The sequence below is a fragment of the Rhineura floridana genome, chromosome 8 (assembly GCF_030035675.1).
Source record: "Rhineura floridana isolate rRhiFlo1 chromosome 8, rRhiFlo1.hap2, whole genome shotgun sequence".
NCBI lineage: Eukaryota > Metazoa > Chordata > Lepidosauria > Squamata > Rhineuridae > Rhineura > Rhineura floridana.
In genome coordinates, this window is record NC_084487.1 from 26,699,823 (window position 1) to 26,723,180 (window position 23,358).

General features: G+C 44.6%; 1 protein-coding gene across 1 annotated transcript in view; it reads right to left on the minus strand.

The window, feature by feature from the left end:
• Positions 1–19,266, minus strand: part of IQSEC3 (IQ motif and Sec7 domain ArfGEF 3) — a 78,812-nt gene extending 59,546 nt beyond the window's left edge. Inside the window, exon 1 of the mRNA XM_061582698.1 lies at positions 19,191–19,266. The gene's annotated coding sequence lies outside the window, so the exon portion shown is untranslated. The remainder of the gene's footprint in view (positions 1–19,190) is intronic.
• Positions 19,267–23,358: the final 4,092 nt, after the last annotated feature.

The following is a 23,358-nucleotide window of genomic DNA, read 5'->3' on the forward strand; positions in this document are numbered from 1 at the left end:
AAGCATATTTTGCTATTAATAAAAGATCAAAATGTCACTATGACCACATGTGTAGTTTTAGGAACCACCAGCTATGCGATTGACCATCTAAGGGTTCTAATGAAGCAGCGGCTTTTTTAGGAGTCTGTGTACGTAGGAGTGAGTGAAAATCATTCAAGCTCTCTTATTTGAAGCCATGAGGTGCAATTACTAACTTGAAATAAAAGAAAAACTGGTCTTCAATATACAGCCCTGCACAAATAGGCAGATTTAACATGGCGCCATGACAGCGTGACTAGATTAAATAGGGTGAGTGACCTGCTTGCGTCGTACAGATTTCCAATATCTTTTCCCATCAGAGCATGCAGCATTTCATGCAGAATAGCGTATCTGTCATCTGGGGCAGGAAGGAAGACACAACGTGATAGGATCAGGAGATGAGAAACTTTCAACAGGGATGCCAATTCCCGTGGCTAGTGCAGAGCCTGGAAAAGTTACTTTTTGAACTACAACTCCCATCAGCCCCAGCCAGCATGGCCACTGGATTGGGCTGATGGGAGTTGAAGTTCAAACATTTTTTTCCAAGCTCTGGGCTAGTGTAATGCACACACCAGCTGCCAGCAGCCCCTTGAGAAGTAGGATGCCACCCTAGGCTCCTACTGGGAGAAAGGGCAGGATATAAAATCTAATAAATAAATAATAAATAAATAAGTACTTGTTGCAGGACAGAATCAACTTGGACTGAAGTGTGCACAGGACTCACATGTCTGAAAGCTCCCACATGTACAAAATGCTTCCATCTCCATTAAAAACTAGTATGCGAGTGCAGAGGGAGATGAACTCCTGGTAGATGCAATTACACACTGGTAAGTGCCTATGGTAAGCTGTATTTAGGGGCAGTGAGGGCAGCATAAAACACAATATTTTGCTGCCACTATCAAATCATCAATTTGCCGCCCAGTGGAGCTCTTCAGAATTGTCCAGGGGCTATTACACGCTGGCCCCAAGGACATGGTAGAACCATCTGAGGCCCACTGTAATGAATTTGCTAGGCACTTCCAGGATAAAATCTTTAGCATCCACCAGGACTTAGACTCCAGTGTTATAGCAGGTGAATCAAGCGAGCTATCCAGGACACAGCCTTGTCCTGATTTCTTGAATGAGTTTCAGTTGGTACAGCTTGAGGACGTTGACAAGGTGCTTGGACAGGTTCGTGCAACCACTTCTGTGCTGGATCCTTGCCCTTCTTGGCTAATAAAAGCTAGCAGAGATGGAACAGCCGACTGGGCCAGGGAAGTGATTAATGCCTCTCTGTGAGAGGGGATGGTCTCTGGTTGCTTGAAAGAGGCGGTAGTGAGACCACTCCTGAAGAGACCCTCCCTGGACCCAGAAAATCTTAATAACTATAGGCCAGTGGCAAATGTTCCATTCCTGGGCAAGGTCCTGGAACGAGTGGTGGCAGGCCAGCTCCAGACACTCTTGGATGAGACCGATTATCTGGATCCATTTCAGTCGGTTTCAGGCCTGATTTTGGCATGGAAATAGCCTTGGTCGCCCTGTATGATGACCTTTGTCAGGAGAGAGACAAGGGGAATGTGACTCTGTTGATTCTCCTTGATGTCTCAGTGGCTTTCGATACCATCGACCATGGTATCCTTCTGGGAAGACTGGCTGAGTTGATAGTGGAAGGGACTGCATGGCGGTGGTTTCGCTCATACTTGGTGGGTCGGCTCCAGAAGGTGGTGCTTGGGGAACACTGCTCAGCACCCTGGACTCTCCAGTACGGGGTTCCGCAGGGGTCAGTTCTGTCCCCCATGCTGTTCAACATCTACATGAAACCATTGGGTGTGGTCATCCAGAGCTTTGAAGTGTGTTGCCATCAGTATGCTGATGACATGCAGCTCTATTTCTCCTTTTCATCTTCTTCAGGTGAGGCTGTCAATGTGCTGAACCAGTGCCTGGCTGCAACAATGGACTGGATGAGGGCTATAAACTGAGGCTCAATCCAGAGAAGACTGAGATGCTGTTAGTGGGTGGTTCTTCTGACTGGATGATGGATGTCCAACCTGCCCTGGATGGGGTTGCACTCCCCCTGAAGGAGCAGGTTCATAGCTTGGGGGTTCTTCTAGAACCATCTCTGTCACTTGAAGCTTAGGTAGCCTCGGTGGCACGGAGTGCCTTCTACCAACTTTGGTTGGTGGCCCAAATACGTCCCTATCTGGACAGGGATAACCTGGCTTCAGTTGTCCATGCTCTGGTAACCTCCAAGTTAGATTACTGCAATGTGTTCTACATGGGGTTGCCTTTGAAGACGGTTCAGAAACTGCAGCTTGTGCAAAATGCAGTGGCCAGATTGGTAACAGGGACCAGACGGTTCAAACATATAAAACCAATGTTGGCCTGCTTGCACTGGCTGCCTGTATGTTTTCAAGCTCGATCCAAGGTTCTCGTTTTAACCTATAAAGCCTTACATGGCTTGGAACCACAATACTTCATGGAACGCATCTCCTGACATGAACCCACCCATACATTATGCTCAACATCCAAGGCTCTCCTCCGGGTGCCTACTCGGAGGGAAGCTGGGAGTCTGGCAACAAGGGAGAGGGCCTTCTCAGTGGTGGCCCCCAAATTATGGAATGATGTTCCTGACGAGGTGCTCCTGGCACCAACACTGTTATCTTTTTGGCGCCAGGTTAAGACTTTCCTCTTCTCCCAGGCATTTTAACATGTTTTTAAATTGTTTTTAAATTTGTATATTTGTTTTTAATGTTTTAATTGTTGTAAACTGCCCAGAGAGTTTCAGCTATGGGGCGGTATACAAATGCAATAAATAAATAAATAAATGTGAGTTTACTGCAGGAGATCCAGATTGCTCCTGACATGCTCTGCCTGGTTCCCTTCTTCAGAAAGGGTCTGCATATGCTCAGTGGATAAGGCTCTTTATTGGATGATTTCCCTTCACACCATGAAGAAAGTCACAACACTAAACTCAAATGTAGCAAAGAGATTGACCCCTCCTCCAAAGTGGGTCTCTGCATTTAGGGTACAAATTTCATAGAATACTCCTAGCTCAGTCTTGGCTCTGGCACAGATGTGGGGGCTTACTCCTTTCTCTCATAACTTACTTTTGCAGTATCTGTTTTAAACTAAGCTTCTCTTTTTTTTCCTGCTGACCTCTATCTGCTTCTTCTGTCAGTAGGGGTGTTGTCGTCCAGGGTCTTGGGGAGTCTTAGACCCCATACTTTTTTGGGAGCCAGATGCCAGCAGAGTCCCTATGTCTCCAGCATCTTTTGAGCCAATCAGCATGAAAAGGAAGTGTGTTAGCCACTGAGAAGAGTCTTCAAACTTGCTTCCTTGTCCTTTCCTGCTGATTGGGGCCAATCAGAGTGAAAGGACGTGAGTTACCCACTGAGAAGACTCAAGCAGCAGGCAGATAAACGTGTAGAGACACTGAATCCAGTAATTCAAGCAATATCTGTGGGCAGTCAAATGGTGACAGTGATAGAGAAGCAAAAAGCAGTATTCAAGCCTGGCTAGATTATTCTCTCATCTTAGAAGGTTGTATAACAATAGAAGGGGGCAGGACTGTGACTGTTATGAAGGGACCCTGCACTTCTGAATTTGCCACTGCGCTACTGTCTGTCAGTCTCTGTAGAAGCCTCTATTTCCTGCTCTTTCTCCTCTATGGTGGCCTTGTGTTCTCTTTTACAGAGGAGAGTCCACTATTTGTAGGGCTATCCCAGTCCAAGTCCAGTAAAAATAAAAAGAACCCTATGAAGGGAGAGCAGCATGGGCCCTGAAGTTGCCCATCAATATCTTAGTATCTGCACAGCAGTCTGAGCAGGCATACACACCACCTAGTCACAGTCTTCCCCACTATGATGACATGCATTGTATTTCTGTTTAACATTATAGTCATTATTTCTAAATTTGCCTCTATGCTTATACAGCAGCACATGCAAATGCTATGCAAATTGGTGTCCTCTTTTCACCTCTTTTTTGGGGCAATGTGTAGGTGGCTACCTTACTCTCCTCCCCGCTAGCCCCTGGTTCCTCCCTTTTCCTCTCTACTTTCTGCACCGGCTCATGTATTCTGATCTAATAGCATTTTCTTCTCCTGATTTGGGTTGTTCCTCTTCGCCAATCTCCTCATTTAGAGGAAAGGTTCTCTCTATTGATAGATGGAAAGAAGGCTAAGCTAGCATTTGTCTCTTGGGAACGCTGGTTTTCTATGTGCTTTTTCAGAAAATGTGTGAAAGCGTGCAAACATTCAGTGCCCAAAGAGATCTCAGGTCTATTGTGTCCTTCAGCTATTTCTTGGTTTCAATAAAGTCTTCTTCTTCTTTTTACTTCCCCCACCCTTTTGGGGAACGAGCCATAACAGTGGAAGAGCATCTGCTTTGCATGCAGAAAGGTCCAGGTTCAATTCCTGGCATCTCCAGGCAGGGCTGGGAAAGACTCCTTGCCTGAAACCCTGGAGAGCTCCTGCCCAGGTTCTCCAGGGTTGGAGAACCTGAAACCTGGGGGCCAAAGGCACCCCTCCAGGCCTATCTTGCCCTCGGAACTCTGCCCAGGCCACACACCCCTCATTGGCCCTGTGTTGCACCTTCCTTGAGTGTTTTGGCCTGGCTCTGATCATGCCTCTTGACTGCCTGGAGGGAGGAAAGAGCAGGATGTGTGAAGAAATGAACAACTTATTGCTCTAGCCTCTTTTGCCTCTGTCCCTGCCTACCACTGGCATGTGGCTCCCAGAAGTTTGCCTAGAAGGGAACGCGGTCCTTGGGCTGAGAAAGGTTCCCCACCCTCGGTACGGACAACATTCAGCTAGAATGACGAATGGTCTGACTTAGTACAAGGCAGCTCCCTCTGCTCCTACCTTCCTTTTCCTTTGAGAAGCCAGGGTCTTACTGAGCAGCCAAAATAAGAAGACTTAGGATGCTGCTTATACCTTGTAAGCCTGTCTGCCCAACTAAGGCAGTACTGTCTACTCTAACTGGCAGGGGCTCTCCAGCAGAGGTTTCTCAGATCACTTGGAACCTGATTATTTTAATGTGGTGGTCCCAGGGACCTTCTGCATGCAAAGCATCTGCTCCGCCCTGGAACAATGGTCCCTCTTCAGGGTCCCTTTGCTTTGCTGCTGCTCAGGCAGGAATTGGCCATGCAAACAAATCCTTGCAGAATGCTTAGTTTCTAGTCTTTTGTGCATAGTCTTAGCACGCACCAGGTCACCCAGGAGAAGCATTTCTTCTCCACATTGTCAGCTTTGGAACAACGAAAACTGAGATCCGCTGTGAAAGGCAACAACCTGGTCCTCTGAGAATGTGAATACACAATCTATGGTTATCATGTACTCTTCACAAGAAAACAACAGAAGTGTTGCCTTGCTAGATCAGACCAAGGTATTCTGTTCCCAACAGCACCCAGACAGATAGGTCTGAAATCTGGTATTCAGAAGTATACTGCTTCTGAATATAGAAGGTCTACATCATGCTTAGAAATACTAATGATGACGTGGTATTGAAATGTCTTAAACAAATAAACAAAATAGATTTATCCTTCATTACTTTATCCAATCCTTTCAGAAAAAGCCATTTAATAACATGTCCACCTGCCCTCCACCTGAGTAGGCATCATAGGAAGCTGCCTTACCCCATTAGCCCATCTAGCTCGGTATTGTCTCTGACCAGGAGCAGGGGAGCCTAAGGTCCTCTAGCTTCCATCGCTCCTCACAATTGGCTAGGACTGATGGGAGGTGGAGTCTAACAACATCTAGAGGGCCACAGATTTCCCACCTCTGGTTTCCAGTGCCTGGCAATGTGGTCCTGCAGGGTCTCAGGCAGGAATCTCTCTCCGCCCTACCTGGAGATGCTGGGGATTGAACCGGGGAGCTTTTGCATGCAAAGTGGATGCTCTATACCACAGAGCTACAGCCCTTCCTCCATATAAATAGAGCTGTCTTACCTCTTCTGGTTTGAAGAGATCTGCCCTGTGTATTTGTGAGTTAAGAAATTGGACTGCTTGTCTGTCATTCTAAAAAGTGACAGGCTAATGAAAGTAATTGCCTACCACTTAAAACTCCTGTTCTTGGAAAATAATGATTAACTCAATACATTTCTGGATCCCAACACACAAGTTCAAAGGAAACTAGAAGCTACTGGAAAATAGCTAGGGTTTGCAGAGAGAGCTTTTTAAAATATGCGGACGGCTGCTGAGATTCCAGACAGTTACAGAAGGAACTGTATGCTGTATGACTGGTATAGGTCTAAATGGCTTGGGACCAGGCCACTTGAAGGCTCACTTTCTCCCACACGAACTGGCTTGCCCACTGCATTTGTCATCAGAGGTTTTGCATCATGCCCCATTGCCTTCAGAGGTCTGACTGACTGGTACATGAAATGGGACTTCCTCTTTAATGGCACCCAGGTGATGGAATTTTCTCCTTCGGGGTGTGTGTGTGTGTGGGGGGGGTCTAATTGTCCCGCTCATTATTAATGACAGAAAGATAAGGCCTTTTTCTTCCACTGAGCCTTCAGTCAGTTTCCCCTCCTCACTTTAGCTGCTTTATGCCTCTGCTTTATCCTGTGTTGTGTGTTTTTTTGCTTCTGTTTTCTTTAATCTTAATACTTTATTCAGTTGGCTCCAGAATTTGGGGAGCCCTTGAGCAACATACTTTACAGGTAGTAGCAGTCCCTGTATTGGAGTGGAGCCACCCTCCCAACACTGGTTTCCCACAGCTTACTTGGACAGGGCTGGGGCAGGGCAGAGCAGCAGAGAGGTTGGGCATGCACAGGTGCTGAGCATCTGATTGGTTCCACCAGGGCATCCAATAACCCCAACCTTGTCACCACCCTGTACTGCCCCATCCCAACCAAGATCAGCTGCAGCAATGTCAGTGTCTAGAAGATGGCTCCGCTCTACCATATGGGCCACTATTGTTTGTTGGGATCCCCTCCATGACTGAAGACCACATCCTCTTCACTCCTCTCATTACTAGCTTAAGAACACAAGAAGAGTCCTGCTTGATCAGGTCAAAGACCAACTAGTCCAACATCCTGTGGACAATCAGGTATCTATGGGAGGTCTGCAAGCAGGATCTGAGCACAACAGCACTCTCCCCAACTGTGATTCTCAGCAACTAGTATTCAGAGGCATACTTTCTCTGAGAGTGGAAATAGCAGAACATCGTCATTGTGGCTAGTAGCCATTGATAGCCTGGTCCTCCATGAATTTGTCTAATCCTCTTTTAAAGCTATCCAAGTTGGTGGACATTGCTATAGCTTGTGGGAGCAAATTCTATAGTTCAGCCATGCACTGTTGAAAGACCTACTTCCTTTTGTCTGTCCTGAACCTTCCAACATTCAGTTTCATTGGATGGCCCCAAGTTTTAGTGTTATGAAAGAGGGAGAAAAACTACACTCTATCCAATGTCTCCACAACATGTATCATTGTATACATTTCTATTATATCCCCTCTTACTCACCTTTTTCTAAGCTAAAAAGCCCCAAATGTAACATTTTCTCATAGGGGAGTTTTAAAAAAAAGTATTTCAATTAAAATATGCTAATCTGTGGCTCAGTTAATCAGGCAGCTTTTAGTTAGGTTTGCCTAACCAATTAATTGATTAAACATTGAAGCCTTAACATTTGGGGGAAGTTACATAGAATTCTGTGCCAAAGTTCTCCATCACAGACCTACAGTTTTCTGGAACTGGGAACGACGCCACACCAAGACATTCTGCTGCTTGAAGTGGTGCTCCAATGACACACACACAGAGAGCTCTGGCCAAGACTTTAAAAAACTTCTGCTGCATCAATTGCTCAATTCACAAAGACTCCTGAAGCAGGTTGCTTGTCCCTGCTGCATGGCAGGGCCAGCTTTTACATAGGAGAAGGGCCATGCTTTGCATGCAGAAGGTCCCAGGTTCAATCCCTGGCATCTCCAGGTAGGGCTGGAAGAGACTGCCTGCCTGAAACCCTGGGGAACTGCTGCCAGTCAGTGTAGACAATGCTGAGTTAGTGTGACCAATGGTCGAATTAAGTATAAGGTGACTTTGTATGTTCCTGTAGGAGCCATGAGGGTGAATAGGTTTAAATGCATGATGTAGACTTGATCAATCATGCATTTAGGGAAAGAGCTGTAGCTCAACGGCAGAGAAACTGTTTTGCAGGCAGAAGGTACCGGGGTCAATCTCCAATGGGATCTCCAGGCTGGGCTGGGAATGTTGCTTGCCTGAAACCCTGGAGAGCCACTGCCAGTCAGTGTAAATATTGAGATAGATGGACCAATTGGTTGGACTTAATGTGCCGATATTTCTTCTGTTCCTGCTTAATGCACTTTAGTGCCAAAACAAAATGAAGGATGGGGGAAACTTGTGCAAAATGAAGGTACGAGTATGACTTTCTAATTAGCTACCAAGTTAAGTTCAGAGTTTTGTTGCTGACATTTCAAGCTCTAAACAACTTGGGACCCGGATACCTAGCAGACCACATCCTCCAGTATAGATCAATCCACTCCTTAAGATCTTTGAAGTGAACCCTGCTGGTCATTCCATGGCCAGAAGATTATCACCTAGTGACAACACAGAAGCGAGTCTTCTTGTGATAACGGCCACCCTCTGGAATTCCCTCCCTTTGGCAATCCATGAGATGGAGACAATAATGACCTTTAAATGCCTCTTAAAAACATGTATGTAGGGATAGAAGGATCTGTCAGTTTCTGTTCTCTCAGTTTCTCATTTTTTTCAATCTTAATTTCAGTTTTCCACATTTGTGCAGCTATCTGCAATTTTCTAAAATAAAAAAAATCTTCATGAAATTCTCCAGCATTTTAGTGCAAATTTCTCCTAATATACACATTTTTGTATGCAATTTTGACTAATGTACACATTTTCGCAAGCAGTGTCTCCTAATATAATGCAACGTGTGTCTGAGTGATTTTTGTAAATTTGGTCAGAGAACTGGACTGCAACATTTGGATAAGTGCAGATTTTGAAGGATGGCTATGTTTTGGCTCTCATATTGGTTTGGAAGTGTGAATTTGATAGATTCGGGTTTAAATGCTAACTGAATTGACTTTCTCCCCCCTGCCTCCCTCCGTGTATGTTTAGCCACGCTTTCCTGACCTGAATTCTTTGTTTTGTACACTGCTCAGTTTTATCTGTGATATATAGTTTTGTTCTGTTTTACCTAGTTTTTTGTTACGTTTATTGAATTTTATTGTTTGTACTTTATTTATTTATTTGATTTGATTTATATCCTGCCCTTTCTCCTAGTAGGAGCCCAAAAACAAAAACTTTGTTTTTATGTAAACGGCTTAGAGATTGTTATTATATTAAGCCAGCTTTCACCAACCTGGTACCCTCCAGATGTTTTGGACTACCACACCTATCAACCCCAACCAGCATTACTCTTCCTGGGCCTGATGGGAGTTGTAGCCCGAAACATCTGGAGGGCACCAGGCTGATGAAGGCTGCATTAAGCAGCATAGATTTTTTTAAATGAACAAATAAAATATAGCTGGCTTATTTTTTTATGTCAGACCTCAAATGTTATGCATGCTTACCTTGGAATAAGCTCCACTGAACACAGGGGGACTTATTCCCATGCACATGATTGTGCTTTTAATCTTCATTTTTTCAGAGTATGGCTGCTCCCTGATGCTACTTTAGTTTTAATTCTTTATTGTTTACTGTAGATTTATTTTCTTCATCTCTAGATTCATTACATACCAACTGGATTGTACTTCCCTGGGTTTTTTGTGGCTTTCTTTGATTTTGCCTTTATCCTTTTTCATGCAATATATTTTCAATTATACTTTGTTTCTTTATTTTGCCTTTCTCAAGGGGGGGGAATCATTCAAACTGTTCCAGTTATACTTTTTCTGAGTTAAACTAATAAGAAAGCAATAAGTAAGAAGATTATAGGGAGTTTTTGTTTGTTTTGATGGCCATTCTCCTAAGCATATCAAAAATTGCAGGATTCTTTCCGTCTTCTCAGGGAGCAAAGCTATGGCTGTTTCTGACATCCAGGCTTCAATTTGGGTCAAGATTATACCACGGCACTTAAAATGTGAGCAGCATAAGGGAACTGCTTCCAGAAAAAAACTGTGAGGGGAGAGGGACTCCTGTGTTTCCCATCAAGGGATAGCTGTTTCTACCTGCAGTGCCATACCCTGTGGCCCTGAGAGCCTTCTTAAGGAGGCTGCTTCCTGAAGAATCCTAAGGGAACATTTCGGACTTTTGCACTGAGGCATAAAAGATGGGGTAGAGTGATACTAGGTACTGATGTCATCATCTCTGGGGCTACTTTGGATGTGAAGTTATTGGATTTTTTTAAACTTCTATTTGTGAGCTTCATGCTCACTTAAATTTTGATGTATGTTAAATAATACTTTTTATTATGTGTTATTGTATTACTGCGTTTAGACTTTGTTTTTTATGTGAACTGCTTTGAGCACAAATGTATTTGTGGAAAATGCAATACATAAATGAAGTGACTACAACTATAGATTTCACCTTGCATTCTACCATATTTATTCCTGAAGCAGCTGATAAACCCGATTGCAGGTGACCAGATGCAGACACTCCTATACTTTTAATAGTTGTGCAGAAAAAGCAAATATTGGGGATATGCTGCTTTTGTGTCACAGTGCTGCAAGGGTAAAGAAAAACACTGCTGCCACAAATTCAGCTGGCCCTACTATAAGGCATGACGAGGCCCCTACCTCAGGTGGCGTATGATGGCTGGTATGTGTAGGTGCCATTAGTGGGAGCCCCTGCTCCAGCCATTCGTCTGGATTCCCCCCCCCATTATTCCGCTCTGTTGGAGGACAGATCTGTGTGCGTCACATGGTCTGCCCTGTGCCCTCTAAGCCAAGGTTTTCCAACCTTTGGGTCCCCAGATGTTGCTGGATTACAATTCCCATCATTCTTGACCAATGGCCGTGCTGGCTACAGCTGATGGGAATTGTAGTTCCGCAACATCTGGGGACCCAAAGGTTGGCAAAGGCTGCTGTAAGCTATCCTGCTGCCCTCAGTTGTGGTGGAGGGTGCTGATCCATCTCTAAAGTTGAAGTAAGTTTCAACTGCCAGCCTAGGAGACGCCATCTTGTCCTTTGCTTCAGGCACCACATTTGTCTTGAGCTGGTCCTGGTTCTGTCACACTCCTGGCCAGCTAGAATTTTACCTCTACAGCTCTATAGTTATTGCAGTTATCTGCAGAAGGTCTGCAACCTTTCTGCTGCTTCATATGGAGTGTGTGTTTCTAACTGAATTTAGATGAGGAGGTCCTGCAAGAAACCCTAAGACAGGTGATCCAGACAGCCTCCCCATACAGGGTCACCAGACAACTGGGCAGGGGAAGAGATCAGGGCTGGATTTATGTACAAGCTAAACAAGCTACAGCTTAGGGCCCCACATTACGAAGGGCCTCGCGTTAGCAAGAAAGAAAGAAAAATTAGAATATTTCCACCGGGAAACCATAAACATCATACAAAATGAAGATAATTTTTGGTAGGTATTGAATATCATTGTTGCGGCTCGCTTGCTGACAACAGTAAACAGTACACAATTCTATAGAACGTTGTACACATGCGGCTTTTTGGATTCTTGCAGAAAACAGCCTACGTGTATATGTAAATTATATCTAATTTATATATTATAACCTTATATTATATTGTTTAATTGTGTTATGTTTGACAAAGTCCTAAATAAAGAATGTGCACACATGTGCCTTGCATTTTTAATACCTATATTACACGACTATCAAATTCCGTTTAATTGTACAGCCCGTATTTTGCATTTAAAATTTTTATTATTTGTTGAAGAGGGAAGGGTCTCACTCATGTTATAGCTTAGGGCCAAACAAGTTTAAATCCAGCCCTGGAAGAGATACTATTGCCTAGCATTGTTGCTGCCATCAGGGGGTTTCAGAGTACTCCATGCTACATCTCTTGCTGGGCTAGAGTTGCCAGGTCGGAACCATCCAAAAACCTGAGAAAATGGGGGCGGGCCCTAGTGACGTCATGGGGCAGGCCCTAGTGATGTCATGGGGTGGGCCCTAGTGACATCATGAAGCATGATACATTGTATCAACCATGCTTGCGTGCAGCATACCATTCAAAAAAATATTTCTGATTGGAAATTAAAATAGAAATCTTACCTAAAAGAGGTCCAGCTGAAGTGACAAGGTCATTCCTTCTCACCATCTTAGGGAGTATGGATGGAAAATGGAAATGGAATGCCTTCAAGTCGATCCCAACTTTTGGTGACCCTCTGAATAGGGTTTTCATGGTAAGAGGTATTCAGAGGTGGTTTACCATTGCCTTCCTCTGACTTTGGACACATATACTTTGGACACATAATGAGAAGACATGATTCATTAGAAAAGACAATAATACTGGGGAAAACAGAAGGGAGTAGAAAAAGAGGAAGACCAAACAAGAGATGGATTGATTCCATAAAGGAAGCCACAGACCTGAACTTGCAAGATCTGAACAGGGTGGTTTATGACAGATGCTATTGGGGTCGCTGATTCATAGGGTCACCATAAGTTGAAATTGACTTGAAGGCAGGCACATTAACAACAACAACTGAATTAAAGATACAAAAAAGGAAAGTGGAAGGTGTTTTATTTTATTTTTTACAGCCTGGAGAAGTGGTAAGAGGTAAAGTCAGGAATGAATGCATTTTTTTAATGAACAAGATAGCATGTTGAACTATCTTGTAAAAATGAACTAAGAGTGCTTGCAGCAGCTATGCTAATGCAGAGTGAGCTAGTTGTTATCTGCATGGTGCTATGAAGTCAGTTGTATGTTAACTGTATGCTCATGCAACAGATGGTATAGCACAGTGGGGAGGAGAGCCTGGCTGGGAGTCCAGAGTCTATGAGTTCAAATCCCCACTCGTGTCTCCTGGATGTCAAGGGCCAGCTAAAGATCACCCCCACAGTGAGTGGCTCAGGGATTATGTGCCCTGCCACCTGTGGGCAAGGTGCATAGTCGCAAGGAGCCGTTTCCCCCAGCTGGCAGTTGCGGACAAGGAAGGGACTGGCTTGTGCAGCTGTGGCAAGCTGAGCAGGCCCTAGCCAGGTGGGGAGTACTAGCCTTAGATGGTAAACCGCCTCTGAATACCGCTTACCATGAAATCCCTATTCATAGGGTAGCCATAAGTCGGAATCAACTGGAAGGCAGTCCATTTCCATTTCCATGCATATAATTAAACAGATGCAGTCAAGTTTTTGGACTTTATTGTGATTGCTGGCCAAGCAGGATAGGGCTCATGGGAGTTTTAGTACAATATCTGGAGGATGCTACTTTGGCTGCCTTTGGGATAATAGATGGCAGCCTTAAGTCTGAAATGGTGTTTGGAATTCTGTAGAGACCAGCCAGTACACATTATGTCATAAGGCCAATTCTTAACCATTTGGCTGTGGCAGTTACCTGAAATTGCTCTTTCGTGGGCTCTCACAAACACCACCAAGCTTTTCTTTTAAAACAGACCAGCTTGTTTAAGTACATACAAAGAATAAAAAAGGAAGTCAACTGACAAGAACAAGACACTTTTTTTCTAAGCAAAATTGATCAAAGAAAAAAAGTATGCTTGTGTGTGTGCCTGTGCGTTTGTGTGTAACACACACACACACACACTTACATGTAGCATAGAATCACAGAGCTAGAAGGGGCCTTTTAGTCCTTCTAGTCTAAGCCCCTGCTGGAAGTCCAAAACCCAGAACAAGATCAGGTCTGTTCGCTTAAATTGCCACATTAGAGACTTAATGAGACAACACCGCTCATGGGGTCTGAACTGGCGGTGACTGACCAGGAGAGAGACCTCGGGGTTGTAGTGGACAGCACGATGAAAATGTCGACCCAGTGTGCGGCAGCTGTGAAAAAGGCAAATTCCATGCTAGCAACAATTAGGAAAGGTATTGAAAATAAAACAGCCGATATCATAATGCCGTTGTATAAATCTATGGTGCGGCCGCATTTGGAATACTGTGTACAGTTCTGGTCGCCTCATCTCAAAAAGGATATTCTAGAGTTGGAAAAGGTTCAGAAGAGGGCAACCAGAATGATCAAGGGGATGGAGCGACTCCCTTACGAGGAAAGGTTGCAGCATTTGGGGCTTTTTAGTTTAGAGAAAAGGCGGGTCAGAGGAGACATGATAGAAGTGTATAAAATTATGCATGGCATTGAGAAAGTGGATAGAGAAAAGTTCTTCTCCCTCTCTCATAATACTAGAACTCGTGGACATTCAAAGAAGCTGAATGTTGGAAGATTCAGGACAGACAAAAGGAAGTACTTCTTTACTCAGCGCATAGTTAAACTATGGAATTTGCTCCCACAAGACGCAGTAATGGCCACCAGCTTGGACGGCTTTAAAAGAAGATTAGACAAATTCATGGAGGACAGGGCTATCAATGGCTACTAGCCATGATGGCTGTGCTCTGCCACCCTAGTCAGAGGCAGCATGCTTCTGAAAACCAGTTGCCGGAAGCCTCAGGAGGGGAGAGTGTTCTTGCACTCGGGTCCTGCTTGTGGGCTTCCCCCAGGCACCTGGTTGGCCACTGTGAGAACAGGATGCTGGACTAGATGGGCCACTGGCCTGATCCAGCAGGCTCTTCTTATGTTCTTATGTTCTTAACACGAGTCAGTTTAATGGGAACTTTCCCACAACAGGGTGACCATATGCTTAGATCCGATAGACCTGAAGCAGCTGACAATTTAGGGCAGACTTCCCCAGCTTGGTGCCCTCCAGATGTTAGCTGGTGGCAGCTGTATGCCCAAAGATATCTGGAAGGCACCAGGTTGGGGAAGGCTGCTTTGGGGAGATGGGAAATGTGCAGAAAAATGGAACAATGGCACACATTCCTATTTGTTGTCATTTCAATCTCACTCCCACATCCTGTCAAGAAAAGACAATTACATGATGATTCTGTCCGTTTCCAGCAGTGCAATTATCCAGAGGAAATAGTAAGAAACTGAGGATTAGGGCCAAACTCTCTCTTTCTCTCTCCAGCCTCTCTCTATTTCTCTCTCTCCAGCATCTCTCTTTTTCTCCAGCATCGCTCTCTTTCTCTCTCTCTCTCTCTCCAGCATCTCTCTCTTTCTCTCTCTCTCTCTCAGCATCTCTCTCTTTCTCTAGCATCTCTCTCTTTCTCCAGCATCTCTCTCTTTCTCTCTCTCTCTTTCTCTCTCTCTCTTTCTCCAGCATCTCTCTCTTTCTCTCTCTCTCTCAGCATCTTTCTCTTTCTCCAGCATCTCTCTTTCTCCAGCATCGCTCTCTTTCTCTCTCTCTCTCTCCAGCATCTCTCTTTCTCTCTCTCTCTCAGCATCTCTCTCTTTCTCCAGCATCGCTCTCTTTCTCTCTCTCTCTCTCTCTCTCCAGCATCTCTCTCTTTCTCTCTCTCTCTCAGCATCTCTCTCTTTCTCCAGCATCTCTCTCCTTCTCCAGCATCGCTCTCTTTCTCTCTCTCTCTCTCTCCAGCATCGCTCTCTTTCTCCAGCATCTCTCTTTCTCCAGCATCTCTCTCTTTCTCTCTCTCCAGCATCTCTCTCTTTCTCCAGCCTCTCTCTCTTTCTCTCTCTCCAGCATCTCTCTTTCTCCAGCATCTCTCTCTTTCTCTCTCTCCAGCATCTCTCTCTTTCTCCAGCCTCTCTCTCTTTCTCTCTCTCTCTCTCTCTCCAGCCTGCTACCCACAGCAGCAGTGGACGCCGGACGGGGCCAGCTCCTTCTTAGCCCCAGGACGCCCAGCTGCTTCACCCCTCGTGCTGTGGGCGCCGCTGGGCGGCAGCGGCCGTGATGCGCTCCCCAGCCAGAGAAGCTGCGGCCGCCGCCGCTGCCACCGCCGCTGCCGAGCTCCATCGCGGCCACTCCCGCCCAGCGGTGCCCACAGCAGGAGGGAGAATGACAGCGCCACGCTTGCCCAACTGGCCTTTTAAGCAGTGCCTGCCTCGCACGCCCAGGGCCAGCCCCTCGTTGCCGCTCCCGCCCGCCCCTGTCCAAGACAGGCTGCTGCCTGGGAAGACAGAGCCCGGCCCCGGCAGCACCAGCTCTCCCTGCCTCAATGACAAATGGCAGGAAGGCGGCCAATGAAAAGCCGGAGATCATCCAGTTTAAGCAAAGTATTGCTGGAGGCCGGAGACGGCCCCTTTTTCCCTGAAACTCCGGCCAAAAACCGGAGACCTGGCAACCCTATGCTGGGCAATTCTTTTACCTCATTCTTTAGGGTCAGCAGAATGACATGCTAAGGTGTCAGAGAATGGCTTGTCAGCAAAGTAGATTTCTCTACTCTCCAAGTCAGTAAGAAAGTAGAGGAATCTTGCTCAGTTGCAGCCAAGACTCAAGTAATCATGGAGTTGCTGTTCCCCATCTAAGCAGAATCTCCCCTTTGGCTACTCATCCATTAACTATTGTCAGGGGTTCTTGCTCACCCATGCAGATGGGACACTATAGCTTCGCTTCCCCTCTGCCTGTTTCTGAAGGCACTCAGCTGGTGACAGGAAGGAATGGGATGCTTAGATAAGAGGTTGTATCTGATGGCAAAATGCAAACAGTTATGCCCTGGAGCAAAGGCAGGCATGTGCAGTCCTCCTTTACCCCCATTCTTGGGAAAGTTAACATATTTTAGCGGGTTATTTTAAAAAAGAAATCTACTTCTGCACACACTGGGGTTCATCCGGATATACAGAACCCTTCCTATTGTGGGTGGGTAGTACTGTTTTGGCTATATAAGGAGAATGTTTTTAAAGATTTTTTATCACTTGTTTACTATGCTGGGCTCCATTTGGGAGGAAAGGCAGAAGAAGAAGAAGAAGAAGAAGAAGAAGAAGAAGAAGAAGAAGAAGAAGAAGAAGAAGAAGAAGAAGAAGTTGACCCCATTTTGCCTCCAAACCAATTAGGACAGTGCTACTGATGTTGCTGTTAGAGGTATCATTTTGCCAACCAGCCACAATTTCTGGCCCAACCAGTAAAATGTTGTTCTGTGGCAAGCAAATAGTATGGAGGTGTGAAAAGCCATGCTCTGCCTTGTTCTGCCCTGTACCATCAGATTCTGCTAGGCTCCACCCTGACCTGCCTGATTCCTCAAGACGCTGCCCTGACCCACCAGTTCCGCTTCTGGGCAATCTCCATTGGATGTGGTACCACCTCATCGTGACTAGGATTTTTTTTTTAAATCAAAAGTTAGAAATCCTAATTCAGACTTGCATCTTTGGTTCCAGAATCCCATCTGGAAGAATCTTGTGTCTGAACACTATCAAAAGTAGGCTGGAAAGAACACATTGAGAAAGCAGCCAGAAAATGGCCAGAAATGCTTTTTTTTTTAATTGCACAAAAAGAAAATCAGGCACAACATCAATGTATAACTGAAAGACACTTATTCCCATATGGTGCATATCATAGATTCCATTCTAGGCATTAACCTTTTACAGAGACCTCAGTCTGCCACTCTGTGGTGGCTCCTTCTCCAACCTGGCGCCCTTTAGATGTTTTGGACTACAACTCCCATCAGCCCCAGCCAGCATTATGCTGATGGAAGTTGTAGTCCAAAACCCCTGGAGGTCACCAGGTTGGAGAAGGCTATTATACAGGTATCAGTGGGGAAGTTGTGAAATATAACAACATGGATTTCATTTGGAAAATCTGGCTCTCAGGAAGAACCAAAACATTCACCTGGATGAAAAGGTTTAAAATAACAATGACAATGAAGAGATAAACATGACTGTCCTAGGCACAGCTACTCAGAAGTAAGTCCAATTGATTACAGTTCATTGGAACTTACTCCCATTGGTGTGCGATAGGAGTGCAACCAAAAACACATAAAAAGATATTGTGAGATAAGAAGCCAGGCCTGTCTGCCAGAAATACGGTGATGGTAAGAACAGAAGGGAGGGCACCATCCCAATGAGACACTGCAAGACCAAAATGAAAGTTCTCTAATACATTGGAAGTCATTTGCCGCAGTAAATAATTTTAATCAAAATGCTATTTAACATTCACTAAAGCAGTGGCTAAGGTTGTTCTCAGGTCCAGAACAGAAGAGTATTTTTTAAGAGATCTGTAGAAAATAGTATTTTACCCACTGTGACTTTCCCCATCCCAATGATGAGAAAAGCCATACTTGGTAGAATTTTCGGCTTACAAACTAGCTGTGCTTAGGGATGCCCCCTTTTTTTTTTAATGAACAAGCTACTGTTGCATGACAGCAGCACCATTTTCCCTGCATAGGAATGCAACAACAGGAAACATTTCAGTGTTGCATTTTCAACCCATGCATGCAGCTGTTAAAAGCACAGGAAGGAACCTATTCACACAAAAAAGAAAAAAAAGACCTTTACGCAGAACAAATCTGCAAGCCCTTCTGCAGTGTAGCTCGGATATCCTTCTGCCAGGTGTCAAATCTCTGCTAGACCCAGGCACGTACCACAGTGATCTAACAAATGCCATCCCAAATCTACATCTTGTCGTTTTATTAGGGTCTGAACCCCGTGATAAATACGGTGCACACAGCAGGATTTGCACTGCCGGCTTCAAAAAGGTGGGGAAGAAAGATAAATATATATTGCATTCCTCCTCCTTCTTCACACACCTTTCACTGTGGGAGCAAAGTAGAGTAAACAAAGGCTCAATCCTCTTTCAGACGAGTTAAGGGAACCTCCTTTACATTGTGGAATATGGCTTGGATAGCATCTTTTTTAGAAAGGCCTGTGGGTTTAACGACGTGTCCCTGGGTACTGTAAGCCAAAAATAACGGGCCCTGAGAGCTGGTCTATAGGTTGGTTTTGTGTCAGAGATCAGCATCCTGAAGGCAAATTTCTCAAACCGTGCTGAAATTCTAAAAAGGCAGGGGGCATCAAATAGGAATGCAGGAAGCTGCCTCATACAAAACCAGACTATTTTCTCATCTAGGTCAGGATGGTCGGCTCTGACCGACAGCAGCTCTCCAGAGTCTCATGTGGTGTGTGTGTGTGGGATCCTTTTGAATGCAGATGGCAGGAATTGAACCTGAGACCTCCTGCATGCAACGCATGTGCTCTGTCACTGAGATGTGATCCTTCCCACATACATCTGCCCACTCCCAACCCATGTCAATGGCGGTGGTCAGCAGCAGGGCAGTGATGCGCATGGAGACTACGCTAGAAAGAGTGGATAGAGAAATGGCCCCAGCCCACCCTAGCCCCCTCTCGCATGGCATGAGGAGAAGCTGGTATACCTGTTTATTCTTTAAGTCAAGGGAGAGCTCATAATCAGAAGCAGCTGCATGGGAACATGTGGCTGCCCCTTTGCTGCGCTGCCCTCTCACAGGGGAACCCGTGTGGTGGAGGCTGGCCTTCTGCACCATAAGGGAGCACCCCGCTGCCTGATCCACCTGCTCTTCCTGCAGCTCCGCATGCTGGGCTTTTAACTTCAAGGTGTCGGACCTGCCTTCCTGGCCACTGTGTCTGCCGGCCTCCTTCGGCTCCTCCACGTCACACCCGGGTTTCTTGCTGGCTGAACCGCAGGAATCGTCACTGTGAACAAAATGCAACGTTTCTCTTTTATTTGCTTTTTTTAAAAAAAAGTATCTAGCCTTCAGTAGCTAATTGGCTTCAGGAACATCCACAGGGCTGTTGTGGGGCAGAAGCATGAATGCTCCTGGGAGTGGATTAGAAAGTTGAGGCTGAGTAGGCCTAGTGCCACTAGGGGGAATGCGGTAGGAAGGAACCATAGCTCTTTCCTCTCCTCCACTGTGTTACATTTCAAGGGTGCTTCATACAGAAAAGAGCAAGGGAGAGGGCTACACAATTTGGGACTCACCAAGCCAAACACACAATGTATGGTAGCCTGCTAGAGCCAATTTAAATCCCATCTAATTGCTGCTTCCCTGGGATGGCAGAAATGGGAGGCTTGTCAAGCACCTGATAGGCCAAAATACATAGCAGATGGCCTTTGTTCAGTGTAGCAGGGCATAGGTTCTGCAGGCCTCAGGTTATATGTCCCCATATCCTAGATATGGGGAGCCTTTAGCCCTCCAGATGCTACTGAACTACAACTGCCATCATATCTGGCCATTGGCCATGCTTGCTGGGGCTGATGAGAGTTGTAGTTCAGCAACATTTGAAGAGCAAAGATTCCCCACACCTGCCATATCACATATATATCATAACACATGAGTCAGATGTAAGTCAAACCTTTTCAGCTGAAGCAAAAACAAAAAAGTAAATGTATATAGTCAACTTACATGTTTCAGGATATGCCTCAGATATGTGCAGTGTAACAGCTAAACTGCAACATGAAGGCCCCATCTACACTTTACATTTAAAGTAGTATCATATTACATTACACATTTCATGGCTTCCCCCAAACAATCCCAGAAACTGTAGTTTGTTAAAAGTCCTGAGAGTTGTTAGGAGACCCCTAATCCCCTCAAAGAGTTACAATTCCCAGAATGGTTTAACCGTCAATCCCTCCTCCCAGGGAACTCTGGGAATCGTACCTCTGTGACAGGAGTAGGGGTTCTCCTAACAACTCTCTGCACCCTTAACTACAGTTCCCAGGATGCTCTGCGGGAAGCCATGACTGTTAAGGTAGCATCAGAGTGCTTTAAATGTATACTGCAGCTGAGACCAAAGAGGCCCTGACCAAATTGGAGCTATTCAGTTCTCTGATGCCTTATATGACGTGCGACCCAAAGGAGACCAACTTTATTAGTATGGAATGGTGACAGTACAGATTGCATTTTTTATGGGTCTAACTCTAGAACAAGGTTGCGTTAGGCTTATCTGTATGTCTACTTGTTTCCAGTAGTGGCAGAGCATGAGGTCATGTATTTGTTCTTTTGGGGCTTGTTTTATATTTATACTCTTATTTTTATGGAAGAGGGCTTCTTTTGGTGGGGTAGGGTGGAGAAGTGTGATTCAACCAGTTTGACAGATCTATTGAAAAAGAAAACCACTGCTGTTAAAATTGCTGCTCATCCAACTGCCACTTGAACAAAGTTGCTGAATTATGATGAATCACTGGTTCCCTATTTGTTCCTTTTATTGCATGAAACCCAAACTTCTAAATGTTTAATCACCTGTAAAGGCCCATTGTGTTCAGTGAGACTCCCAGGCAAGTTTTAAGTGCAGGCATTTTCTTTCCCTATAAACCTCTCAAACTGAGATCCCAAATTCACATCTTGATTTCCCTCCCCCATTCTCAAAACAAAATAAAATATAAATTATATCACTAACAGTCACATACAAAGTCTATGATCCAACAGAGCCACTGGCACATGCAGAAGAAATTCAGTGTGCACAGATCTGAGGGTGTTTTCCCTTTCAATTTTCACCAACACACTACACTTCCATAACACATCAAATGGGAGATTTCCTTTTAACTTTGCCCAGTTTAAAATATGTCTAGTGGTTTGGCAGGAGAGGAAATCATTGCTACTATAAAAATGAAGGGGGGGGAGGGACAGGTACAAACATGTATTTTGATGGCACTCTTTGGAATGTCAATGATTAAAATCTCCTTTGCCTCACGTTGGTTGTGTACTCCTAATCACTTCCTACTGACTGCTCTCAACCTACTGCTGATCTGCACAGCAAATCAGAGCCAAAATCATGCTCCAAACTTCATCCACCTTTTCAGCGAATCCATAATATAATTTTTGTGACATTACAATAATTTCCATGGCAACACACTATGATGTCATGAAGACAAGAATGTTAATGCATTGAGGGTTATGGAAGGGACAGCTCTCCCAGGGAGAGACAGAAAGCTTTTACAAACTCAAATTTTCCATAACAGCAAGATGAAGGCAAAGAGGAAATAAGCAAAGGAACTTCATCATTGGGGGGGAGGATGTGCAACAACCCATATTATGTTGGCTCTGCTAAAGATCAACATCCTCTGAGACACACAGAGGGCATCACTCCTCAGTCTTTAGTAGGGTAACCAAGAAAGACAGGACTATTGTGGGTGGCAAAAAAAAGTGCAGAAAAGAGGCTCAAAAATGATCAAGGGACTGGAGCAACACCCCTGCAAGGAAAGGTTACAGCGTATGGTTGGGTGTTTTTTTTTAGTTTAGGAAAAAAGTGAGTACCTAGTGAATAGAGGTTATAAAATCATGCCCAGACAGAAGAAAGTTTTTCTCCCTCTCTCATAATACTAGAACTCGTGGCATCCAATGAAGCTGAATGGTAGGAGGTTCAGGACAGACAAAAGAAAGTATTTCTTCACACAGTGCACAGCACTATGCACCACAAGATGTGGTGATGGCTTTAAAATGGGATTAGACAAATTCATGGAGGATAAGGCTATGGATGATGGCTATTAGTCACAGCTATATGCTGCCTCCAGGATCTGAGGCAGCATGTCTCTGAATACCAGTTGCTGCTGATTGTATGCTGGAAAGTTTTACTGCCCTCATGTTCTGCTTATGGGCTTCCCATAGGCATCTGGTTGGTTACTGTGGGTGACAGGGTGCTGGATTAGATACCAGGGATGGAAAGATCTGTCAATTTCAGTTCTCACCGTTTCTCATTTTTCCAAACTTCAATTCAGTTTTCCACATTTCTGCAGCAATTTGCAATTTAAAAAAAAAAAACCCTCATGAAAAATTTTCGGCATTTTAGTGCTAATTTCTCTTAATAACACATTTTTGTGTGCTGTTTGGAATGACGTGCACATTTTTGCAAGCAATTTCTCCTAATATAATACATTTTTGCATGCTGTTTTCACTAAAATATTCATCTTTATGCACACTTCCCCTAATTAATACAATTTTGTAAACACTGTTTGGAGAACTACATTGCAAAATTCAGATAAGCGTGAATTTCAAAGAACATCTCTGTTTCGGTTCTCATATCGTTTTGGAAAGTGCAAATTTGATAGAACCAGCTTTAAATGAGAACTGAATCAAATTTCTCCCCCATCTCTACTAGATACAAGCTTTCAGTATGATCCAGCAGGGCTCTTGTTATGTTCTCATGTACCTTTAGTTGCATCAAACAGCAAATTTTGACCAATGTAGCTTGTTATTCAGAGAATGAAAAAAGTTGTCCCTACTGGAATTCCTTCTTTAATGCAACTAATCAAGTCTCAGAGGGCTCCTGTGCTCCTTTGCATCTGGGCACCCTAATCCAGACTTATTTATTTATTTTAAAAAATTATTATTTTATTTATTTATTATTTATTTAAAATACTTATACCCCGCCCTTCTTCCAAGGAACTCAGGGCGGCTCACAATTAAAACAATAAACAATCAGAACAACCAATATGCATGTTAAAAACAATTAAAAATAAATTAAATCAAATAGATTAAAACTGTAACATTTTCAGTTAAAAGCCCGCCTAAATAAAACAGTCTTCACCTGGGCGCGAAAAGACGATAGCGAGGAAGCCAACCGAAC